This window comes from Heterodontus francisci, chromosome 20 (genome assembly GCF_036365525.1).
Source record: "Heterodontus francisci isolate sHetFra1 chromosome 20, sHetFra1.hap1, whole genome shotgun sequence".
NCBI lineage: Eukaryota > Metazoa > Chordata > Chondrichthyes > Heterodontiformes > Heterodontidae > Heterodontus > Heterodontus francisci.
The window spans coordinates 81,084,638-81,107,947 of record NC_090390.1 but is presented as its reverse complement, the minus strand read 5'-3'; the positions used below and the strand labels follow the sequence as shown (position 1 = coordinate 81,107,947).

General features: G+C 43.7%; 1 protein-coding gene across 1 annotated transcript in view; it reads right to left on the bottom strand.

Moving 5' to 3' along the window:
* crtac1b (cartilage acidic protein 1b) overlaps positions 1 to 23,310 on the bottom strand; it is a 341,954-nt gene that overhangs the window by 294,849 nt on the left and 23,795 nt on the right. The gene's annotated exons all lie outside the window — the stretch shown is intronic.

The following is a 23,310-nucleotide window of genomic DNA, read 5'->3' as shown; positions in this document are numbered from 1 at the left end:
AGTCTCTTCCCTCCATTTCTCCTCGCTTGCTTTCGAATATTTCCTGCAATCTCTCTCAGAGTCCTTAATGATCCATTAGCTTTTATACAGTTACAGCGACAACAGATCAGTGTTATGTAAATACAGAGGTGCCCTGAGGCATGGCAGATGGCAATGCCAATGAGCGATAGAACAGAGGCTCAATACCCAGTTCTCTGAACTTCCCTGAGTCATTGGGTCATTTTACTGCTGTTTACAAAAAGTGGAACAGCAGAGAAGCCATCCCAGAATAGTCCAGCAATGGAGACAGATACTGAGCAGCAGGGCACTCTTGACTCACTGAGGATCAGAATGGGATAGAAGAAACTAATAGCCACATGAGGAAAATTAGAAAATGGAATGGTGGGCAAGACTGAGAAAAGCCAATTGTCATCACAGCTCATCCAATCAGAGAGGCTCCCCCACTCAACACAGATGTAATTATGGGTGACTTTCATCTGTATATAGATTGGGCAAATCAAATTAGTCACAATACCATAGAGGAGGAATTCTTGGAGTGTATACGGGATGGTTTTCTGGGCCAATATGTTGAGGAACCAACTAGAGAACAGGCCATCCTAGACTGGGTATTGTGTAATGAGAGGAATAATTGACAATCTAGTGGTGCGTGACCCCTTGGGGACGAGCGACCATAATGTGATAGAATTCTTCATCAAGATGGAGAGTGACGTAGTTGATTCTGAGACTAGGGTCCTGAATCTTAATAAAGGAAACTATGAAGGTATGAGGCGCGAGTTGGCTATGATGGATTGGGAAACGTTACTTAAAGGGATGACAGTGGATAGGCAATGGCAAACATTTAAAGAGCGCATGGATGAACTGCAACAATTGTTTATCCCTGTCTGGTACAAAAGTAAAACGGGGAAGGTAGCTAAACCATAGCTTACAAGGGATATTAGAGATAGCATCAGATCCAAGGAAGAGGCATATAAATTCGCCAGAAAAACAACAGACCTGAGGATTGGGAGCAGTTAGAATTCAGCAAAGGAGGACCAAGGGATTAATTAAGAAGGGGAAAATAGAGTACAAGAGCTAGCTTGCCGGCAACATAAAAACTGACTGTAAAAGTTTCTATAGGTATGTGAAGAGAAAAAGATTGGTGAAGCCAAATGTAGGTCCCTTACAGTCAGAAACAGGGGCATTTATTATGGGGAACAAAGAAATGGCTGACCAACTAAATGCATACTTTGGTTCTGTCTTCACAAAGGAGGATACAAATATCATACCAGAAATGTTGGGGAACACAGGACTTAGTGAGAGAGAGGAACTAAAGGAAATCAGTATTAATAGAGAAATGGTGTTGGGGAGATTGATGGGATTGAAGGCCGATAAATCCCCAATTTGCATTCCAGAGTACTTAAGGAAGTGGCCCTAGAAATAGTGGATGCAATGGTGGTCATCTTCCAAGATTCTATAGACTCTGGAACAGTTCCTACAGATTGGAGGGTAGCTAATGTAACCCCACTATTTAAAAAGGGAGGTAGAGAGAAAACAGGGAATTATAGACCAGTCAGCCTGACGTCGGTAGTGGGGAAAATTCTAGAGTCTATTATCAAAGATCTCATAGCACAGCACTTGGTGAACAGTGGTAGAATCGGACAGAGTCAGCATGGATTTCTGAAAGGGAAATCATACTTGACAAATCTACTAGAATTCTTCGAGGATGTAACTAGTAGAGTTGATGAGGGGGAGCCATGGATGTGGTTTATTTGGACTTTCAGAAGGCTTTCGTCAAAGTCCCACATAAGAGATTAGCATGTAAAATTAAAGCGCATGGGATTGGGGGTAGTGTATTGCGATGGATAGAAAATTGGTTGTTGGACAAGAAACAAAGAGTAGGGATAAATGGGTCTTTTCCGAATGGCGGGCAGTGACTAGTGGGGTACCGCAGGGATCGGTGCTGGGGCCCCGGCTATTCACAATATATATTAATGATTTAGATGAGGGAACTAAATGTAATATCTCCAAATTTGCAGATGACACAAAACCGGGTGGGAGGGTGAGTTGTGAGGAGGATGCAGAGAGTCTTCAGGGTGATTTGGACAGGTTGAGTGAGTGGGCAAATGCATGGCAGATGCAGTATAATGTGGATAAATGTGAGGTTATCCACTTTGATAGCAAAAACAGGAAGGCAGAATATTATCTGAATGGCTATAAACTGAGAGAGGGAAATATGTAGTGAGACTTGGGTGTTCGTGTACACCAGTCGCCGAAGGTAAGCATGCAGGTGCAACAGACGGTAAAAAAGGCAAATGTTAAGTTGGCCTTCATAGCAAGAGGATTCGAGTACAGAAGCAGGGATGTCTTGCTGCAATTATACAGGGCCTTGGTGAGGCCACACCTGGAATATTGTGTGCAGTTTTGGTTTCCTTATCTGAGGAAGGACGTTCTTGCTATACTATAGAGGGAGTGCAGCGAAGGTTCACCAGACTGATTCCTGGGATGTTGGGACTGACGAATGAGGAGCGATTGAGTCGGTTAGGATTATATTTGCTGGAGTTCAGAAAAGTGAGGGGGGATCTCATAGAAACCTATAAATTCTAACAGGACTTGACAGGTAGATGCAGGATGGATGTTCCCGATGGTGAGGGAGTCCAGAACCAGGGTCATAGTCTAAGGATACAGGGTAAACCTATCAGGACTGAGATGAGGAGAAATTTCTTCACCCAGAGAGTGGTGAGCCTGTGGAATTCAGTACCAGAGAAAGCAGTTGAGGCCAAAACATTGTATGTTTTCAAGAAGGAGTTAGATATAGCTCTTGGGGCGAAAGGGATCAAAGGGTATGGGGGGAAAGCGGGAACAGGTTACTGAGTTGGATGATCAGCCATGATCATAATGAATGGCAGAGCAGGCTCCAAGGGCCGAATGGCCTACTCCTGCTCCTATTTTCCATGTTTCTATGTTTCTTAAATGATTGCAACCATTAAAGACTATTTTCAGGTCATCTGAAGGGGTTTTAATGGAATAGATTAGAAGAAACTGTGCATTTACTGTCTCCTATCTGGAAACACTGCCCTGTCTGTTCAGTCATTTCAACTGACCCACTCTGTACATCACCTGTGTAAATGACACTTGTCTTTTTGTAAACCAGGTGATGATATCTTTACAATGCTCAGTAGCTCCTTTTCTATCCAACAGTTTTCCTCATATCAACAGCACACAAACACACAACCTTGACACGGCATCCACAAAGTGATGCATCTAGTTCTGTACTTAAGTGGGATGATTAAATTGACCATGGAAATCTGTTGAGAAATAAACACTTTTTTATCTGTTTCCAGTAATGGGGGATTTTAGTTACAGGGTTAGGTTGGGAAGCTGGGGTTGCTCTCCTTGGAACAAAGGAGATTGAGGGGAGATTTGATAGTGGTGTACAAGATTCTGACAGGTTTAGATAAGGTAGACAAAGAAAAACTGTTCCCATTAGCAGATGACACAAACTAGGGGACACAGATTGAAGGTTTTGGACAAAGTTGCAGGGGGGGAATGTGAAGAAGAACATTTTTACGCAGCATGTGGTAATGACCAGGAACTCGCTGCCTATGAGGGTGGTGGAAGTGGAGATGATGAATGAATTCAAAAGGAAATTGGATGGGCACTTGAGCGAAATAAACTTGCAGGGCTACGCGGATAGAACTGGGCAATGGGACTGAATGGATTGCTCTGCAGAGTGCTGGCATGGACTTGACGCGGGCTGAATGGCCTCCTTCTGTGCCGTTATCACTCTATGGCAATAGGGTTGCGAACCTCTGAAAACTCATTCTGTAGTGCCACCCAGTGGCCAACAACATCTACACTGTGACAGTTGGATTGGAAATGTTGACATAGCAAGGAGCAATGGTAAACATTGGTGCAGAAGCATGGGTCAAAAAAAGGTGCTAGCCACTCAGTCATGGCTGGTACATTGGAGTCAGCAGGCAGGGATGAGTAAAAAAAAAAAGGAGAGTGGTAATTGAAAATGTTCCTGCAGCACAGGAGAAAGGCAGCTCCAGCCAGGCTTTACCATACAGGTGGTTCTGCATGAGCAGGTTCAAAGGTCACCTGTCTGAAATTCAGCATGAAAAGCTGCGATCAACCACTGAATAGGTCACCAAGAGGAATGAATGAATGAAAATAAGCATCTGAAATCACTCAGTCAGTGGGGCAGATTGGTTTTACTTTGTATTCACATCTACATTTTGTTAATGCCAGTCCCATCTCTAGAAGTCAGTCCTTAATGTTATTTAGCATTACATCTTGTCAGAGCAGATGACAAAACTGCGTTGTGAGCTTTCCTCTGTATTTTTGAAGTGTAATTATTTCTTGGCGGGGGCGGTTGTAGATTGTGCTGACTCCGGTGTCTTTTTTATTTCCTTGCACTGGGTCCGTTTATATGACCCCTGCTTCATGCAGAACACAGCTTCCAAATCAAGTGTTCCTACAAGTGGTCATCTCACCACAGCAACACATAATTAAATAACCCCACTGTGAATGTCTGAACACAATTACCAGTTTGCAGTGTTCTTTATAACAAAGAAGGAAAGCCTATGGTCCAACAACAGTCATTAATAACCTTTCACTGTAGACATTTTCGCAGAAGCTCATGGGCAGAAACCACAGCTTCATGTCAAAAGGAAACAGGGACCAAAAACTTCAGTAGGGAGCTAAGCCAAGGAGACCAGGAAAGCCCGAGATTTAATCCCTGGCACCTGCGGAGTTAGCTAAACTCACTCAGTCTGGCAGTGGCAGAGCTTCAACAGGCAGCTCCTGGTTTGGGAAAGGGTGAGGAATAACGTCCGATATTCCCACTCCCGATAGCCCCTGCTGCAAGTCTGCATGCATAGCTACTGGACATCATTTGCATTAGGTGCGACACCCCCTGTAGTTCAATAGCCAGCTAACATTCACTCTGCACCGTGCCCAATGACTGGTGCCTGAGTAACTGTATCACAGGAAGGAATAGATGACTTCAAGACATGAGGGGAGGGAGTGGGGAAAGGGTCAAGGAAAAGGAGGAAGAAATCTTCTTGCTCACTGTGTAACTAAAGAATTCAGCCATAGGTTTGTTATGAACAACCCAGTTACTGGTTTAAGAAGATCCTCACAAGCTTTATTGAAAAGATTCAATAGCTTTCGCTCAAGTGTCAGTTCCATTGATACCATTTTTTTCCAAACTGTGAGACTCAATGAAGGGTTGAGACCCATAGTGCAAACTACCTTGGTCAAAGAAAAGACACAAACCCAGCAGTGGTCAGATGACACCAAGTTTTCCTTTAATAATCCAGTAGTCAGAAGAGGTGAACAGCCATCAAATGCCGACCTGTGGTACCTCCAACACTGCTGACATTAATGACTTGATCTGCTGAAGGCCAACAGCAGAACAGATCACAGAGTAGAATCTTACAGCCCAGCAGGAGGCCATATGGCCCATCACCCCCGTGCTCGTTGATCTACATTGGTTTATGGTTAAGCAACACCTTGATTGTAAAATTCTCATCTTTGTTCTCAAATCCCTTCATTACCTTGCCCCTCCCTCTCTCGGTGCCCTCCTCCAGGCCTACAATCCTCCGGGATCTCAGTGCGCCTTGAATTCTGGCCGCTAGCACATTCTTGATTTCCATCACTCCACCATTGGCGGCTGTGCCTTCAGCTACCTGGGCCCTAAACTCTGGAATTCCCTTCCTAAACCTCTTCACCGCTCTACCTGTCTCACCTCCTTTAAGATGCTCCTTAAAACCAACCCCTTTGACAAAGCTTTTGGTCACCTGTCCTAACATCTTCTCATGTGGCTCAGTATCAAATTTTGTTTGATAATGCTCCTGTGAAGCACCTTGAGATGCTTTACTAAGTTAAAGGTGCTATATAAATGCAAGTCTCTGTTTCTGGTCATGCCTCTTTGAAAGAGCTGTCCATTTTAGTCCCACACTCTATCTTTTCCCCCATAATGCTGCAGATTGGTCCTCTTCAAGTACATGTCCAATTTCCTTTTATAAGTTCTAATGGAATCTGATTCCACCATCCTTTAAGTTACCATTGACCTGAAACTGAACTGGACCAGCCATATAAATACTATGGCTACAAGAATAGGTCAGCGGCTGGGGGCTGGGAGCTGGGAATTCTATAGTGAGAAACTCACCTCCTGACTGCCCAAAGCCTGTCCACCATCTACAAGGCACAAGTCAGGAGTGCGATGGAATACTCTCCACTTGGCTGGATGGATGTAGCTCCAACAACACTCAAGAAGCTCGACACCAACTCAGACAAAGCAGCATGCTTGATTGGCACCCCATCCACCACCTTCAACATTCACTCCCTCCACCACCGATGCACAGTGGTAGCAGTGTGTACCATCTACAAGATGCACTGCAGCAACGCACCAAGGCTCCTTCGACAGCACCTTCCAAACCCACGACCTCTACCACCTGGAAGGTCAAGGGCAGCAGATGCGTGGGAACACCACCACCTGCAAGTTCCCCTCCAAGCCACACACCATCCTGACTCGGAACTATATCGCCGTTCCTTCACTGTCGCTGGGTCAAAATCTTGGAACTCTGTTCCGAACAGCACTGTGGGTGTACCTACCCCACATGGACTGCAGCAGTTCAAGAAGTCAGCTCACCACCACCTTCTCAAGGGCAATTAGGGATGGGCAATAAATGCTGGCCCAGCCAGCGTCACTCACATCCCATGAACGAATGAAAAAAGCATGTTCCAGATCGTAAAAACCCTCTGTTTGAAGACATTTCTCTTCTAGCTTTTCTAGCAATTATTTAAATCTATCACCTATGGTTACCGACTCACTTGCCAGAGGAAACAGTTTCTCCCTACATGCACCACCAAAACCCCTCATTATTTTGAAAACCTCGCTTATGTCTCCCCTTAACCATCTCTGCTCTAAGGAGAATATTCCCAGCTTCTCCAAGCTCTCCACATAACGCCCTCATCCCTGGTAATATCTGATAAACCTCCTCTGTTCCCTGTCCTTGTCATCCTCTAGTTCTGAAATATTTCTGGATCTTGGGATCTGTCATTGGATACTTCCAGTCCTGGACTGCTAAGCACAATGAAGCCCCTACCCATTGTGTTTCTGTAAGCATGCTAATCCATAAACATAAAAATAAAAAGAAGAGATTGTACCCAAACAGTCAGATCTATTGACTACAATAAATTTTCAAACTAAGACACACTGCATTAAACTTAGTTTAATGAAAGAGTTATTTCTTTCTGTTTAAAAAAAATATTGGGAGGTAAGTTTCACCTGGGAAAATCAATTGGCAGAGCAGATCGTGTCATTTCCACTAAGATTATGCCTCAATTTTCACCACTGTTGCTCTGACACCTGCAACATCATATTTGCAGCAGTTCACAAGGTGCAATGGTCAAGCAGAGTGCTGGTCAAGCAGGGTGCAAGATGGGGGGTAGCACCAGAAGATAGGGGGTAATATTGGCTTTGGGTGAGAGTGTAAAACGGACAATATCAATTCAGCCGCCCGTTACCCATCTCTCCCAACTTCAAGGATCTATAATGGGTGGGTAAATTGATATTGACCCTCTAACACCATTCCCAAAGTCAAAATTTCCCTCCGAGAGTCTTGAACTGAACTGAACTGAATTTTCTTTGCTGTTAAAAGTTCTCTGAAACCTGTCAGAGCCTTAATAATTACATCATAAGACAGAGAATTAAGTGTGAGTATTCAAGACTGTTGATGGTTGAGCTCCCTCTGTTCCAATGACTTAGCAATCATGTTAAAATAGCAAAGAGAGTTCAACATATTACCCATGTGCTGTAAATGGTGCACTGAGAGGATTAACCTGCTTGACACATTTAAAAGATTTGGGGCCAGCCCACACAATTAGACAGGCAGAAAGCCAACTGCCACCGGAAAGGAAAGATTTGCAGGGCTGTGCAGCAGCAGCAGGGGAGTGGGACTACATTTGCTCCTTCAGAGAACCAGCACAGGCACAATGGGTCGAATGGCCTCCTTCTGTGTTGTAAGATTTTATGATTCTAGAATGTCCGAGGGCGACATAATGTCAACTCTGGTCAAGATCCATAAAATAAGACCATCCAGATGCTGGAAGATCAGGAGCGGTTGCATGCTGGAAAATGGGATCCAAATTCCCAAGGAACTGCATGTGGAATATGTATCAAACCCTGCACGGCCTCACCCCTCCCTATGTGCAGCCGCCTCCAGCCTAACAAGCCTTTGAGATCTCTGTGTGCTTCTTATTTTGATCTTGGGAGCATCCCCGATTCTAATTGCTCCAGCATTGGTGTCTCTGCCTTCAGCTGTGGAGGCCCTAAACTCTGGAATACCCTCCCTAAACCTCTCCGCCTTTCGACCTCTCTCTCTCCTCCTTTACAACACTGCTTTTGAGCACCTGTCCCAATATCTCCCTATGTGGCTCAGTGTCAAATTTTGTTTGGTGAAGCACTTTAGGACATTTTACTACTTTAAAAGGCACTATAGAAATGCAAGTTGGTGTTGTTGGGTGCGAGGAGTCAGTGAGTTGTACTGATCATTAGTAAAGAGAGATGCCAGTGATTAAATGAGAAGTGATACAAAGCTCTTAACTCTCCTGCTCCAACTTACTGCTTCCCCAAAATTCAAGTTGGATACACTTTACCCCTCAAAGTCCTCCCTTCTTTCCAGTTACAATCAAGAGGATACTGAAAGCCAAGCTTGCAGACATCTATCTACCCACTGACATCTTCATTTATCTCTGAACCTCTAGTCCTTCAGCTGAAGCATCAAACACTCTGCATCTGCCTGCTCTGCTGGTTTAAGTAGGTGTTAAAGGTGCCAGCCTTGGCTTACTCTCACATCAGAGGGTTCAAGCCCCACACCTTTCCAGTGCAGCATTGAGCTGTCTTTTGAATGGGACATTAAACCAAGGCCCCATCTACCCTCTCAGGTGAACGCAAAAGATCCCACAGCACTATTCAAAGAAGCGCAGGGGGAGTTCTCCCTGGTGTCCTAGCCAATATTTATCCCTCAATGAACATCACAAAAAACAGTTTGATTGGTAATTTACCTCATTGTTGTTTGGGATCTGGCTGTGCTAAAATTGGCTGCCATGTTTGTCCGTATTACAACAGTGACTAATGTCGTTGGGCGTGAAGGTCTTTGGGACGTCATGAAAAGTGCAAGCTGAATGAAAGTTCTCTCTTTTCTTTTAAAAGATCCCACGGCTCTATTTGAAAAATAGTAGGCAGTTCTCCTAGTGTCCAGGCCAACATTGTTCCTTCAAAAAAGACACAATAAAAAAAAACAGACTAATTGCAATTTATGGGATCTTACCCAGTGCAAGATCCTGCCAAGTTTGCCAACGTAACAATACTTCAAAGTAATTCATTGGGTGAAGGACTGAAAAGTGTGAGAGGTGTGGTAAGGCATTAGAACATAGGACTGGGACGAGGCCATTCAGCCCCTCGAGCCTGTTCCACTGTTCAATGAGATCATGGCCGATCTGCAAAATAACTCCATCCACACAGCTTGGCTCCATATCTTAATAGCAAAAAATCTATCACTCGCAGACTTAATATGATTAACTGAGCTAGCATCTATTGCTTTCTGTAGGAGAAAGTTCCACATTTCTACCACTCTTTGTCTGTAGAGGTGTTTGTTAATCTCTCTTCTGAATGGCCAGGTGCTGATTTTAAGGTCCCCTTGTCCTAGACTCCCCCACCAACATAAGAAGTTTCTCTCTATCTACCTTCTCAATTCTTTTCAAAATCCTAAAAGCCTCGTATAGTTGATGTGTTAGCCTTCCCTTCCCAACACTTTTTAGCCTTGGTGCTGTCCTACCTTATGGGCCTCAGTATTTACCTACAATAAAGTGTACCAAGCAGCAATCCAGGCATGAGAGAGGGCACTTGGGAGTTGGCTAGGCTGTGTTCTACATGAAAGAAACTAGAGTACAAGTTGCAAGGATAATGCTTGAGTGTTTTATAAAATCCATTGAGCCCTAGATCAGATCAGCGATCATAAAAACACTTCCTGATACATCCAATGGGAATGTGAGGAAGTAGACCAGATCAGTTCCAGTCTATGTTATCCCCTTGCACTCAAGCAAGGAAGATTTCCTCTGTTATTTATAAAAAGGGTTTATGGTATTGGTGACACAGAGTGTTAGCGAAGAAATATTCCCCCAGAAAAATTGAAGTAGTGTATTAATTTTCCATACTTTTTCAATCTCTCCTCACTGGAATCCCAAGACCCACCCTACATAAATCCAGAACTCATGTCCTCCGATGCAAAGTGCTGCTCGATCTTGACCTTGTAGACGGCCTCTGGGACCCTGCTCATCAATACAGCAACTTCAAAATCCTCCATCAGAGATGCTGTGTTTTGAATGAGGTTTTAAACTGAGGCTCTATCTGTTCTGTGGGTGGATGTAAAAGATCACAATGCACTATTGAGGCGTTCTCCCCTGTGGCCAACATTTATACCACAACCAGCACCTCTAAAAATAGATTATCTGGTAATTTGCCTCATTGCTGTTTGTAGAAGTTTGCTGTGAGCAAATTGGCTGCTGCTTTTCTACATTACTACAGCGACTGCACTTCAAAGTACTTCACTGGCTGTGAAGGGTTTCAGGGTATACTGGGAATGTGAAAGGTGCTATATAAATGCAAGTTCTTTCTTTGTTTTATACACCAGAATAAGCAGACATATTGTGTAGGATTGCTTCAGAGATCATGAAGGGAAGCAGTGAACTTTTGGCAATGTATTACTCGCCTCATTTTCCTTTATTATCTGATTAGAATGATAAAGAAATCATTACTTTATTAATATTTTAAACATTGCTGTATACGGATGCATTCAGCAGCAAGTGGACTTAGTCTGGATCTACCAGTGTGTGTGTGCATGGGAATGAGAGTGTATAAGAGTACATGTGTGTGAGACTGAATGTGCATATGTGTGTGTTCACGTGTGAGTGCGGGTGTGTGAATGTGAATGAATGTGCATGCATGTGTGAGTGTAATATGAGCGAGTACAAGGTGTGTGAAAGTGGTGTGTGCGTGTGTCCCTGTGTGAGACTGAGTGTGTGCATGTGCATACCTGTGAGTGCAAGTGCGAGTGAGTATGGTGTGTGAGTGTGATGTATGTGTATTTGTGTGTGAGTGTTTGTGTGTGAGAATTTGTCAATGAATGTGTGTACATGTGTGACTCTGTGTGTGTGTGTCAGTGTGCATGTATGTGAGTGTACATATGTGCAAGTGATTGTGGGAGTGATTGTGTGTACTGTGAGAGAGTGTGTGGGTGTGTGCCTGAAGGAATTGGGAAAAGTTTTAAACTGGAAAAGTAAACAGCAGTGTACTGCCTCTCGTATTCAGATCCACACACAAGAATTTTTCTCTTTTGAAGGTTCAAGCATAAACATGTAATTGGATTTCACTGCCTTCGAGTCTAACAAGCGATGGCCAGCATAATATAAACTGTCAGTCACTATTATAGCACAGCAGCCTGATAAATTCCCATAAGGACCCCTGTGCTAATCAGCATCACCTAATCAGTAATTCATGGAAAACAACTACAATCGATTTAAACCAAAGCACCCGGAGCACAATAAAAACACAAGGGAGCAACCAGGTGTCTTAAAACACAAGAATGAAAGGTTATAACACAACTATTCAAATGAAAAGAAAGATTTAACCAGCACTTTAAGGCTTAGCTTGCTGGAAATGTGTAGTCACTCCTGGCCGGTTCCCGGTACACAGGTCCCACTTACAGTTACAGTTATGCAACTACATGAGAGCAAGTTGAACCTAAGGATGGTGTTTGAATGCATTAACATCTACGTACACATCGGTTTACAGGCAGGAAGTTTCATTCTGTTTCTTCATTTAATTTGAGTCCATTATATGGAAGACAGATTCAATTAAAGGTGTCTCCAAATTTGTCTCCTCACTCCTCTTAATTGACTCTCACTTGGATGTAACGAGCAACATAGTAATATCAGTTCTAATGGGCAAATAGGCCAAGTTACTGAAGGAATGCGTCAGGTGTGACCTTTCTAAAGCACACTCATTCTCGGCATGTGACACTGCTGGGAAAGCCGACATTTATTGTCCATCCTTAGTTGCCCTGAGAAAGCGGCAGTGGGTTGGTGTTGGTGCAATGGAGTAGCTTGCTAGACCATTTCAGAGTCAACCACCTTGATGTGAGAACTAGAGTCACATATAGGCCCAGACATATATGTGTGTGTACCTAAGATAAGGTAAGATCAGCAGATTTCCTTCCACTAAAGGTGCTTTCAGCGATCTTAACGAAATATAACTAGTGTTCAACTCAACCAAAATTAATGCTCTATCCATGCAATGTATGAAAAGCCCTGCATCCTGTGCACAATTCCTGGAAGTGTGATGCTCACTTTCTGTGACAACTTCCTGTCCCGCTGTCTCCATCACAGTTGTCCTTCCTACTTGTTAGTTATAACACAATTTCTTATGTTTGCCTTTGACTATTTGCTTCTTGTTATCTGACTAATTCCCAGGTTGTTCCTCTGAATTGTCCCCTCTCAGATCCAATATCCCCAAAGGGTCTCACAAAGTCAGTTGGGCTTCACATTTCTTATACCTTTCTGGCGATCTTTATAGAGTTAATTTCTACTGCGCCCTTTCCTTGAGCCCCAGCTCCCACCTTTTCAGCCTCTTTCTATCAAATCTTCAGATACCCAATGGTCGCAGTTTCAATGTGCCCGTTTGCCCAACATTCCTGTACTTAGGCTGCCCCAATCCTGTGATCCCCAATTCTCCCAGATCTCAGCCCATTAAGCTACCAGACCCAAGACTCCCTCAAGAGTATGCCTAGACCTGGACTTCAATTTCCACTTGCCAAGCATCCACAGCCTTTTGAGGGAGCAAATTTCTTCTTTGAATAGTGCCATGGGATCTTCTACATCCACTTGAAGAGCCAGCAGGGTGTTAACTGATCACCTCTAAAAGATGATGTCTTTGATTGCATTGGAGCATTCCCTAAGAACTGCACTCAAGCATAGACCTGCATTGTGTGCTCAAGTGGGCTTTGAACCTGCAAACCTAGGTCCACTTTTCTCCTTCCAGCAAGGGCAAAGAGTATGCGCAGAGCTGACAATGTCAAGACCTCCAAGTGCAGTATTCAAAACTCTGGTGGGTCCCCCATCAGGAGGGAGGAACCTGTGCTGCTGCCATGCTCTCCCTTGTAGCCAATGCACAAGTAGAACACGGAAAGCACACATCAGACCATGCAACAACAACACGTCTTTAGATACTGCCTTTAACGTTGAAAAATGTCCCAAGGTGCTTCACAGGACCACTTATCATTTTTTTAAAGTTCTTTCATGGGATGTGGGCGTCACTGGCCAGGCCAGCATTTATTGTCCACCCCTAATTGCCCTTGAGAAGGTGGTGGTGAGCTGCCTTCTTGAACCGCTGCAGTCCAAGTGGGGTAGGTACACTCACAGTGCTGTTAGGAAGGGAGTTCCAGGATTTTGACCCAGTGACAGTGAAGGAACGGCGATATAGTTCCAAGTCAGGATGGTGTGTGACTTGGAGGACAACTTGCAGGTGGTGGTGTTCCCATGCATTTGCCGCCCTTGTCCTTCTGGGTGGTAGAGGTTGCAGGTTTTGAAGTTACTGTCTAAGGAGCCTTGGTGAGCTGCTGCAGTGCATCTTGTAGATGGTACACACTACTGCCACTGTGCATCGGTGGTGGAGGGAGTGAATGTTGAAGCTGGGAGATGGGGTGCCAATCAAGTGGGCTGCTTTGTCCTGGATGGTGTCGAGCTTCTTGAGTGTTGTTGGAGCTGTACTCATTCAGGCAAGTGGAGAGTATTCCATCACACTCCTGACTTGTGCCTTGTAGATGGTGGACAGGCTTTCAGGAGTCAGGAGGTGAGTTACTCGCCACAGTATTCCCAGCCTCTGACCTGCTCTTGTAGTCATGGTATTTATATTATTGTGTTTTCAGAGTATAAATTGAGGGGACTCTCTGCTACTTGTCTGCACAGAGTGTGAAAGAAGTTTGGTTAAGTCAATGAATTTTAAGGGTTAATCTCTGAAGCCAAGTTTTTGTTTTGTTTACATCTATCAATTAATTGAAATTCCTGTTTCAGCTAAGAGGCAAGTTAGGCTTCTTGCAGTTTTAAACAGGGGTATACTGACACTCTGAGAGTAACTGTAGCTAGTTAATTAGGTAGCTAGCCTAAACTGGTTTCTGAGCTTTAGCAGAGCTCTAGCAGACTGACACAGCATTGCTTTCAGAGTATAAATTGAGGGGACTCTCAGTGCTGCTTGTCTGCATTGAGTGCTGCTGGAGGGCACAGAATGTGAAGAAGGGAGTTTGGTAATTGAGGGAGTTCGGTAACGAGGGGGATTTTAATTTAAGAAGAAAATAAATTTGAGTGCACAGAGTGTAAAGTGGGAGTTTGGTGCCTGAGGGCGGGGCTCCTTTCTTTCTTCTACCTTTTTTCAGCCTCCAGCAGCTGCCTCTCTCTCTTCAGTACAGGGGAAGAAGTTGATTGGTGAGTAGCTGGTAAGTTATTTTACTTCTAATTGTAATAAAAAGTTTTTAAAGATACATTATGGCAGGTCAGCTTGGCCAAGTGAAATTTATATCCTGCGGTATGTGGGAAGCCGTGTACGCACCGCGCCTCCTAGACAAACACATCTGCAGGAAGTGTCACCAGCTGCAGAAGCTTGAGCTCCGGGTTTCGGAACTCGAGCGGCAGCTGGAGTCACTGTTGTGCATCCACAAGGCAGAGGACTATGTGGATAGCACAGTTCGAGAGGTAGTCACACCACAGATTAGGAGCATACAGGCAGAGAGGGAATGGGTGTCCGACAGGCAGTCTAAGAAAACCAGGTAGGCAGTACAGGAGTCCCCTGAGTCAATCTTGCTTGCTAATTGGTTTTACATTTTGGATACTGGTGAGAGTGATGGTTCTTCGGGGCAGTGCAGCCAGAGCAAAGTCTGAGGCACCATGGGTGGCTCAGCTGCACAGGAAGGGAGGAAGAAGAGTGGAAGAGCAATAGTGATAGGGGATTTGATCTTCAGGGAATCAGACATCATTTCTGTGGCAGTAAACGTGACTCCAGGATGGTGTGTTGCCAGGGTCCAGGATGTCATGGAGTGGCTGCAGGACATCCTTCTGGGGGAAGGTGAACAGCCAGAGGTCGTGGTCCACATTGGTACCAATGACATAGCTAGGAAGAGGGATGAGGTCCTGAAAGCAGATTTTAGGGAGTTAGGAAGGAAATTAAAAAGCAAGACCTCCAAAGCAGTAATCTCAGGATTACTCGCAGTGCCATGTGCTGGTGAGCATAGGAATAGGAGGATTGATCGATTGAACACGTGGCTGGAGAATTGGTGTAGGAGGGAGGGCATCAGATTTCTGAGGCATTGGGTTCTGGGGCAGGTGGGACCTGTACAAGATGGATATCCTCGCAGGGAGATTTGCTAGTGCTGTTGGAGAGGGTTTAATCTAGCTTGTCGGGGGGACAGGAACCTGAGGGGTAGCTCAAATTGGAAGGAAGTAAAGCTGGTAACAGGAGGTAGAAAAGTAGCAAATGACATTAGAAGGCAGGCGAAACAAAGGCGAGCATCAACTAGGCTTAGAATGCAGAATGTCAAGAAGACAAGGTTAAGGACACTCTACCTGAATGCACGCAGCATTCGCAACAAGGTAGATGATTTAAAGGCCCAAATAGAGGTAAATGGGTAAGATCTAATTGTCATAATGGAAACGCAGCTACAGGGTGACCAAGACTGGGAACTGAATATTCAAGGATATTCAACATTTAGGAAGGACAGGCAAAAAGGAAAAGGAGATGGTTTTGCACTGATAAGGGGTGGGATCAGTACATTAGTAAGGGAGGATCTCAGATCAGAAGAACAAAATGTGGAATCTGTTTGGGCAGAAATAAGAAACAGCAAGGGGCAGCAAACATTGGTAGGAGTTATTTATAGGCCACCAAACAGTAGTGGTAGTGTGGGGCATGGTATTAATTAGGAGATTAGAGAAGCATGTAGCATAGTTAAGACAGTAATCATGGATGACTTCAATCTGCATATAGACTGGGTAAACCTAATGAGCACTAATGCTGTAGAGGATGAGTTTCTGCAGTGTGTTAGGGATGATTTTCCAGAGCAGTATGTTGAGGAACTGACTAGAGAACAGGCTATTTTAGATCTAGTATTATGTAATGAGAAACAGCTAATTAATAATCTTGTTGTAAAAGAACCTTTAGGGAAGAATGATCATAATATGATAGAATTTTACATTATGTTTGAAAGTGAGGTAGTTCAATCTGAAGCCAGGGTGTTAAATTTGAACAAAGGAAATTATGAAGGTATGAGGGGCAAATTAGCTGAGGTGGATTGGGAAAATACATTAAAAGGTATGACAGTATATTGGCAATCTTTAAAGAAATATTACATAGTTTACAGCAACTATACATTCCTTCAAGGCACAAAAGCCCCAAAAATAAAGGCAGTCAACCATGGATAATGAAGGAAGTTAAGGATTGTATAAGATTTTTTAAAAAGGCCTTTAAAGCTGCCAGAAATAGTGGTGAACCTGAGGATTGAGAGGATTTTAGAATACAACAAAGGAAGAAACTGATAAAGAAAGGGAGAATAGCAGATGAATGTAAGCTGGCAAAAAAAATATAAAAACAGACTGTAAAAGCTTCTACAGGTACATAAAAAGGAAATGTTTGGCTAAAACAAATGTGGCTCCATTACAGGCAGAGTCAGGAGAATTTATAATGGGGAATAGAGAAATAGTAGATAAGCTAAATGATTATTTTGTGTCTGTCTTCACTGAGGAAGATGCAAGAAATCTCTCAGAATTAGAGATCCAAGAGATTAGGGGGAAATCAGGAATTGAAGGAAATTAGTATTAGTAAGAAGGTTGCATTGGAGGAATAATGGGGCTGAAGGTTGATAAGTCCCCAGGACCTGATATTCTACATCCCAGAGTGTTGAAAGAGGGAGCTATGGAGATATTGGATGCATTGGTGATCATCTTCCAAAATGCTGTAGATTCTGGAGCGCTTCCTGCAGATTGGAAGGTCGCAAATGTCACCCCACTATTTAATAAGGGAGGGAGAGAGAAAACCTGGAATTACACACCTGTTAGCCTTACACCAGTCATTGGGAAAATGCTAGAATCTATTCTAAGGGATGTGATAAATGGACACTTGGATAATGATAATCTGATTGGGCATAATCAACATGGATTTATGAATGGGAAATCATGTTTGATGAACCTGTTGGAGTTTATGAAGATGTTACTAACAGAATTGATAAAGGGGAGTTGGTGGACGTGGTATAGTTGCATTTTCAGAAGGTTTTTGAGAAAGTCCCCCACAGGAGGTTGGTTAACAAAATTAAAGCACATGGGATAGGATGTAATATACTGGCATGGATTAAGGACTGGTTAACAGGCAGAAAGCAGGGAGTAGGAATAAATAGGTCATTTTCGCATTGGCAGGCTGTGACTATTGGGGTACTGCAGGGATCAGTAATTGGGCCCCAGCTATTCACAATGTATATCAATGATTTGTATGTGGGGACCAAATGTAATATTTCCAAGTTTGCTGATAAGACAAAACTAGGTGGGAATGTGTGTTGTGAAGAAGATGCAAAGCGGCTTCAAGGGGATTTGGACAGACTTAGTGAATGGGCAAGAATGTGGCAGATGGAATATAATGTGGAAAAATGTGAGGTTATCCACTTTGGTAGGAGGAACAGATGTGCAGAGTATTTCTTAAATGGTAAGAGATTAGAAAGTGTAGATGTACAAAGCTACCTGGGTGTCCTGGTCAATAAGTCACTGAAAGCTAACATGCAGGTGCAGCAAACAATTAGGAAGGCTAATAGGATGTTAGCCTTTATCGCAAGAGGATTTGAGTACAGGACTAGTGAAGTCTTGCTTCAATTATATAGAACCTTGGTTAGACCACACCTGGAGAACTGTGTGCAGTTCTGGTCCCCTTACCTTAGGAAGGATATTATTGTCATAGAGGGAGTGCAACGAAGGTTCACCGGACTTGTTCCCGGGATGACGGGACCGTCCTATGAAGAGAGATTGGGAAAACTGGGCCTGTATTCTCTGGAGTTTCGAAGAATGAGAGGTGATCTCATTGAAACCTACAAAATACTTAAAGGGATAGACAGGGTAGATGCAACTAAGATGTTGCCCCTGGTTGAGGAGTCTAGAACTAGGGGACACATTTTCAAAATAAGGGGGAAGCCACTTAGGACAAAGATGAGGAGAAATTTCTTTACTCAGACGGTTGTGAATCTTTGGAATCCTTTATCTCAGAGGGCTGTGGAAGCTCAGTCATCGAGTATGTTTAAAGCAGAGATTGACAGATTTCTAAATACAAATGACATAAGGGGATATGAGGATAGTATGGGAAAAAGGCATTGAAGTGGATGATCAGCCATGACCATATTGAATGGTGAGGCAGGCTTGATGGGCTGAATGGCCTACTCCTGTTCCTATGTTCCTATGTCTGCTCCAGTTCAGCTTCTGGTCAATGGTAATCCCCAGGATGTTGATAGTGGGGGATTCAGCGATGGCAGTGCCAATGAATGTCAAGGGAAGATGGTTAGATTCTCTCTTGTTGGAGATGGTTATTGCCTGGCACTTGTGTGGCACAAATGTTACTTGCCACTTATCAGCCTAAGCCTGAATGCTACACATGGACACGAATTGGTTCAGTATCTGAGGAATCGCGAATGATGCTGAACATTGTACACTCAGCGAACATTCCCACTTCTGATCTTATGATGGATGGAAGATCATTGATGAAGCAGCTGAAGATGGTTGGGCCGAGGACACCAGCCTGAGGAACTCCTGCAGTGATGTCCTGAGAATGAGATAATTGATGTCCAACGACCACAACCATCTTCCTTTTTGCTAGGTAGGACTCCAATCAGTGGAAAGTTTTTTCCCAGTTCCTATTGACTCCAGCTTTGCTAGGGCTCCTTGATGCTATTCTTGAACAAATGCTGCCTTGGTGTCAAGAGAAGTCACTCTCACGTCACCTCTTGAATTCAGTTCTTTTCTTAAAGGACCAAGGCTGTAATGAGGTCAGGAGCTGAGTGTCCCTGGAAGAACCCAAACTGAGCATCAGTGAGCACATTATTGCTGAGTAAGTGCTGCTTGATAGCACTGTCGATGACACCTTCCATCACTTTACTGATGATTGAGAGTAGACTGATGGGGCGGTAATTGGCCGGGTTAAATTTGTCCTGCTTTTTGTGTACAGGACACACCTGGGCAATTATCCACATTGTCGGGTTGATGCCAGTGCTGTAGCTGTACTGGAACAGCTTGGCTAGGGGCATGGTCACACTGGTGACCAAACGCTTCTTCAAAGAGGTAAGTGTTAAGGAGCTTCTTAAAGGAGGAGAGAGAGGTGGAGACAGAAGAAGTTTAGAGAGGGCAGTCTTAGGGTCCAGGCAGCTGAAGGCACGGCCGCTAGTGGTGGAGCGATGAAAATCGGGGATGTGCAGGAGGTTAGAATTGAAGGAGCACAGAGATTTCAGAGGATTGTATAGCTGGCGGCGTAGCACGGAGGAGGGAAGTACTCAGGAAGTGTGAACCTTATTCTCCATGGCATTAAATCCCTAAAGAAAGCAGTTCAAAGTGACTGCTGATTTAACTTTCCTTTCGTTCCTGTTGACTGCAGATAAATATTTGAATTTGCTTTGCTGCTAAGTTACCAACTCAGCTGCATGTCACTGAAACATGGGCCCTAGACAGGGCAGATACAAGCTTCTGCCATTCAATAACAGCGTGCCTACTCCACAGCAAGGTGGCAAGTGGACCTCACAAAATGTCAAGCTGTCAATGGATGAACTTTGACCCACATGCATCGATGGTCAATCAAACTTTATGCTAAGTTAGCTACATCACTCAACAACCTCCACAGACATTGATTAAGGACATTCTTTCCTTTCCAGCCTATGATGGCCAGGATGGAGTGACTTCTCGGATGAGCGCGCACCAAGCTGGTGAACACAAGATTGGCAGGTACACAGCAAAGACTTAGTTGTTGAACCTGGTGAAGATCACTCAGAGCTAAAACTCTCGTCTCCAGGTTTGGCCTGAGAAGCTGTGTAGATCTTGTTGTGGTACCACCTGCTCACTAGTAACTCCCTGATATGGGAAGCCAGTTTAAAAAGAACAAACTTGCATTTCTATAGCGTCTTTCACGACTCCAGGACATCCCAAAGCACTTTACAGCCAATGACGTACTTCTGAAGTGAAGCCACTGTCATAATGTAGGAAAGGCAGTAGCCTGTGTGTGCAGAGGAAGCTCCCACAAATGGTCAGTAATCCATTTGAGTGATGTTGGTTGAGGGATAAATATTGGCCAGGGCAGCAGGGATTGCTCTTTTTTTTTTTTTCGAAATTGTGCCGTGGAATCTCTTGCGTCCACCTGACAGGGAAGATGGGTTTAACCATCGTATAGTGAAGGGAAAAAGGGGCGAGACCAAGAAAACAAATCACTAATACAAACCCACTAACTACTCCGTGAAAGAGCTGGTTGGTACACTTCCCCAAATCAATAGTTTAATTAACTTTAAAGTAGCAATTGTAACTAGTAGAATAGACTGAATCGGCTCAGTCAATAATAGTGTGGAGTCACATGAATAATTCAATGTCACGTGTGATTGAGTGACCAACAGCTTCCCTCTGGAAGAGAAAGCTTGTCTAGACGTTTTAAAGAAACCTTCTGTACAACAAGAACATAAAAATATAAGAATCAGGAGCAGGACTGGGCCAGTTGGCCCCTCAAGCCTGTTCCGCCGCCATTCAATTGGATCCCGAGTGATCTTCTCCCTCAACTCCGCTGTCTCGCCCAATCCCCATATCCCTAGATTCCCTAGTGACCAAAAATCTATCGATCACAGTCTTGAATATACACAACGACTGAGCATCCATAGCTCTCTGAGGTGGAGAATACCAAAGCTAATAAAGGAAACACAGCAGCCAATTTGTGCACAGCAAGCTCCCACAAACAACAATGTGACAATGACCAGATAATCTGTTTCAGTGATATTGGTTGAGAGATCAATATTGGCTATAGACATCTGGTAGAACTCACCTGCTCTTCGTCAAAATAGTGGCATGGGGCCTTTTCGATCCATCTGAGCAGACAGGGCATTGGTTTAACATCTCATCTGAAAGATGGCACTGAGTGCCAGTCTTGATTTTGTGTTCAAGTCATTGGAGTAGGATTGAACACACCACCTTCTGATGCAAGAATGTTACCCGTTGAGTCACAACTGACATTAACCTGACGGGTCCAAACAGCACAAATCAGATTGGTTAATGGGTTTATGAACTTGATCCATTCTAAACTATTTGAAGTAGAGATTGGAATCAGATAATGGGCGAGACGGAGAGTAGGAGCTAAGTAAGGATCCCATGTCCTCCAGCTCCCTCCTGAGGGTTGCCACTCTATCTAGACATATTCCTGGGGATTTCATTACATGACCTCCTGCCTCCCACTGCCCCGTCCCACATTCCTGCCAGCAAATATGCCCATCTCATTGTACCCGCCTTTCCACGGTGTCACAACCGAGGCAGGAGGAGTGCACTGTTTTTTCTAGTCCCACTTTTCCACAGGTCACAACATATATTTTTTAAAAAGTTTACCCAGTTACCGATTCAGTCAATCATGTACTCTACTCTTTATCCCAGAATAAAATACACCAACCAGGTTTCTTTAATAAACAACAAAAAGTTTATTATCAAACAAGACTTATCCAGTAATGAACACACAGATTGAAACATGAAAGTTCCCTTTTTAAATTCCATCCCCCTCCCCCCCACCCCTCCCCCCCCCCCCCACCCCACACACACACACTCAGAAAAAAATACAGAAATTCTCTCTGCAGAGATTTGTTACAAAAAAGATTTTTTTTAAAAAATACTTTGGCCAAATACATGCTAATCCTTAAAGGAAAAAAAGAGTAGATATGGAAGGAAGTCAGTTGTCCCTTTTTTTTTGGTCTGCATCTGGGTGTATGGAAGCAATTTGTTCTGGAGATGTCGAGAAATTATCTGGTAGCCTTTCCAGAAGACATGTGGCATCAGGGGTTTCAGCCTGCACACTTGAATTGCAGGGTTTTCCAGCTTCTCAGGAAAGATTCAGCACCAGGGATTTAGCTCTCCCATACTGGATCTTTGCAGGGTTTCTTCAAACAAATAGAAAAAGAGGTGAGTTGGGTGGTTTCTTTTTCCTTGGCAGGCAAAACACCAACTGTTTTCAAAACAGTTCACACCCCAACTGACTTGAAAACAATATCCAAACCCCAAACAGAAAATCAACCTCTTGACCTCCATAAACCTTGACATGTAGCTTCTCTGTAAACATCTTCCCTGGTCACCAAGGTTTCTATTGTTTTTTTAAGTTTAAAGCACATGACTTCCAGCCAGGTTGTTTTTAAATAATATCTCCGTGTCCTTTCAATGTTGTCAACAACAAAACAAAGTCCAGCTTCTATGAAATATTCAGCCTTCCAATGAATCCATCACCACCAATTAAATACAAGTCTTCAAAAACATATTTAAAAAAAAATAGAAGCACTCTCATAACAACGGCCAATTAGAAAGCAAATAGACTCTTCATTCCCTGATTGGATGATACTTGACTGACAGTCAAACAGCCTTCTTTCTTCATGTCCTATATTTTAATTACTATTAAACAGAAGAGTTTAAAGATCTTTCTTTTAAACAACACTATTTTTAACGCCCCCTATGATTTTTCTCCCCAACTTTTGTTTGCAGCAGTGTCCATTCCTGGAGACTGTAGGACAATCCTGGAGAGATGGTAATCCTACCTCACCCTTGGGAGAAAGTGTTGTGACAGAGGGGCAAGAAAGGTCCATCCAGAACACACTGGGGATGAAATTGGTATTCAGAAGCTGGTGCAAAAGCGATTGACAGTAGATTAGCAGTCCCATTTTATACCCAGCCTGACTTTCACTTCCATTGTGTCAGCTGTGACTTAGTGGGTAGCACTCTTGCATCTAAGTTAAAAGGTTGTGGGTTAAAGTCCTGCTCCAGGACTTAAGCAAAAAAATCGAGGCTGAACTTCCAGTGCAGTACTGAGGGAGTGCTACCCTGTCAGAGGTGTCGTCTTTTGGATGAGATGTTGAACTGAGACCATGTCTGCCCTCTCAGATGGCTGTAAAAGATCCCATGGCACCATTTCAAAGAAGAACAGGGGTGTTCTCCCCGGTGTTCTGACCAATGTTTATCCCTCAATCGACATCATTA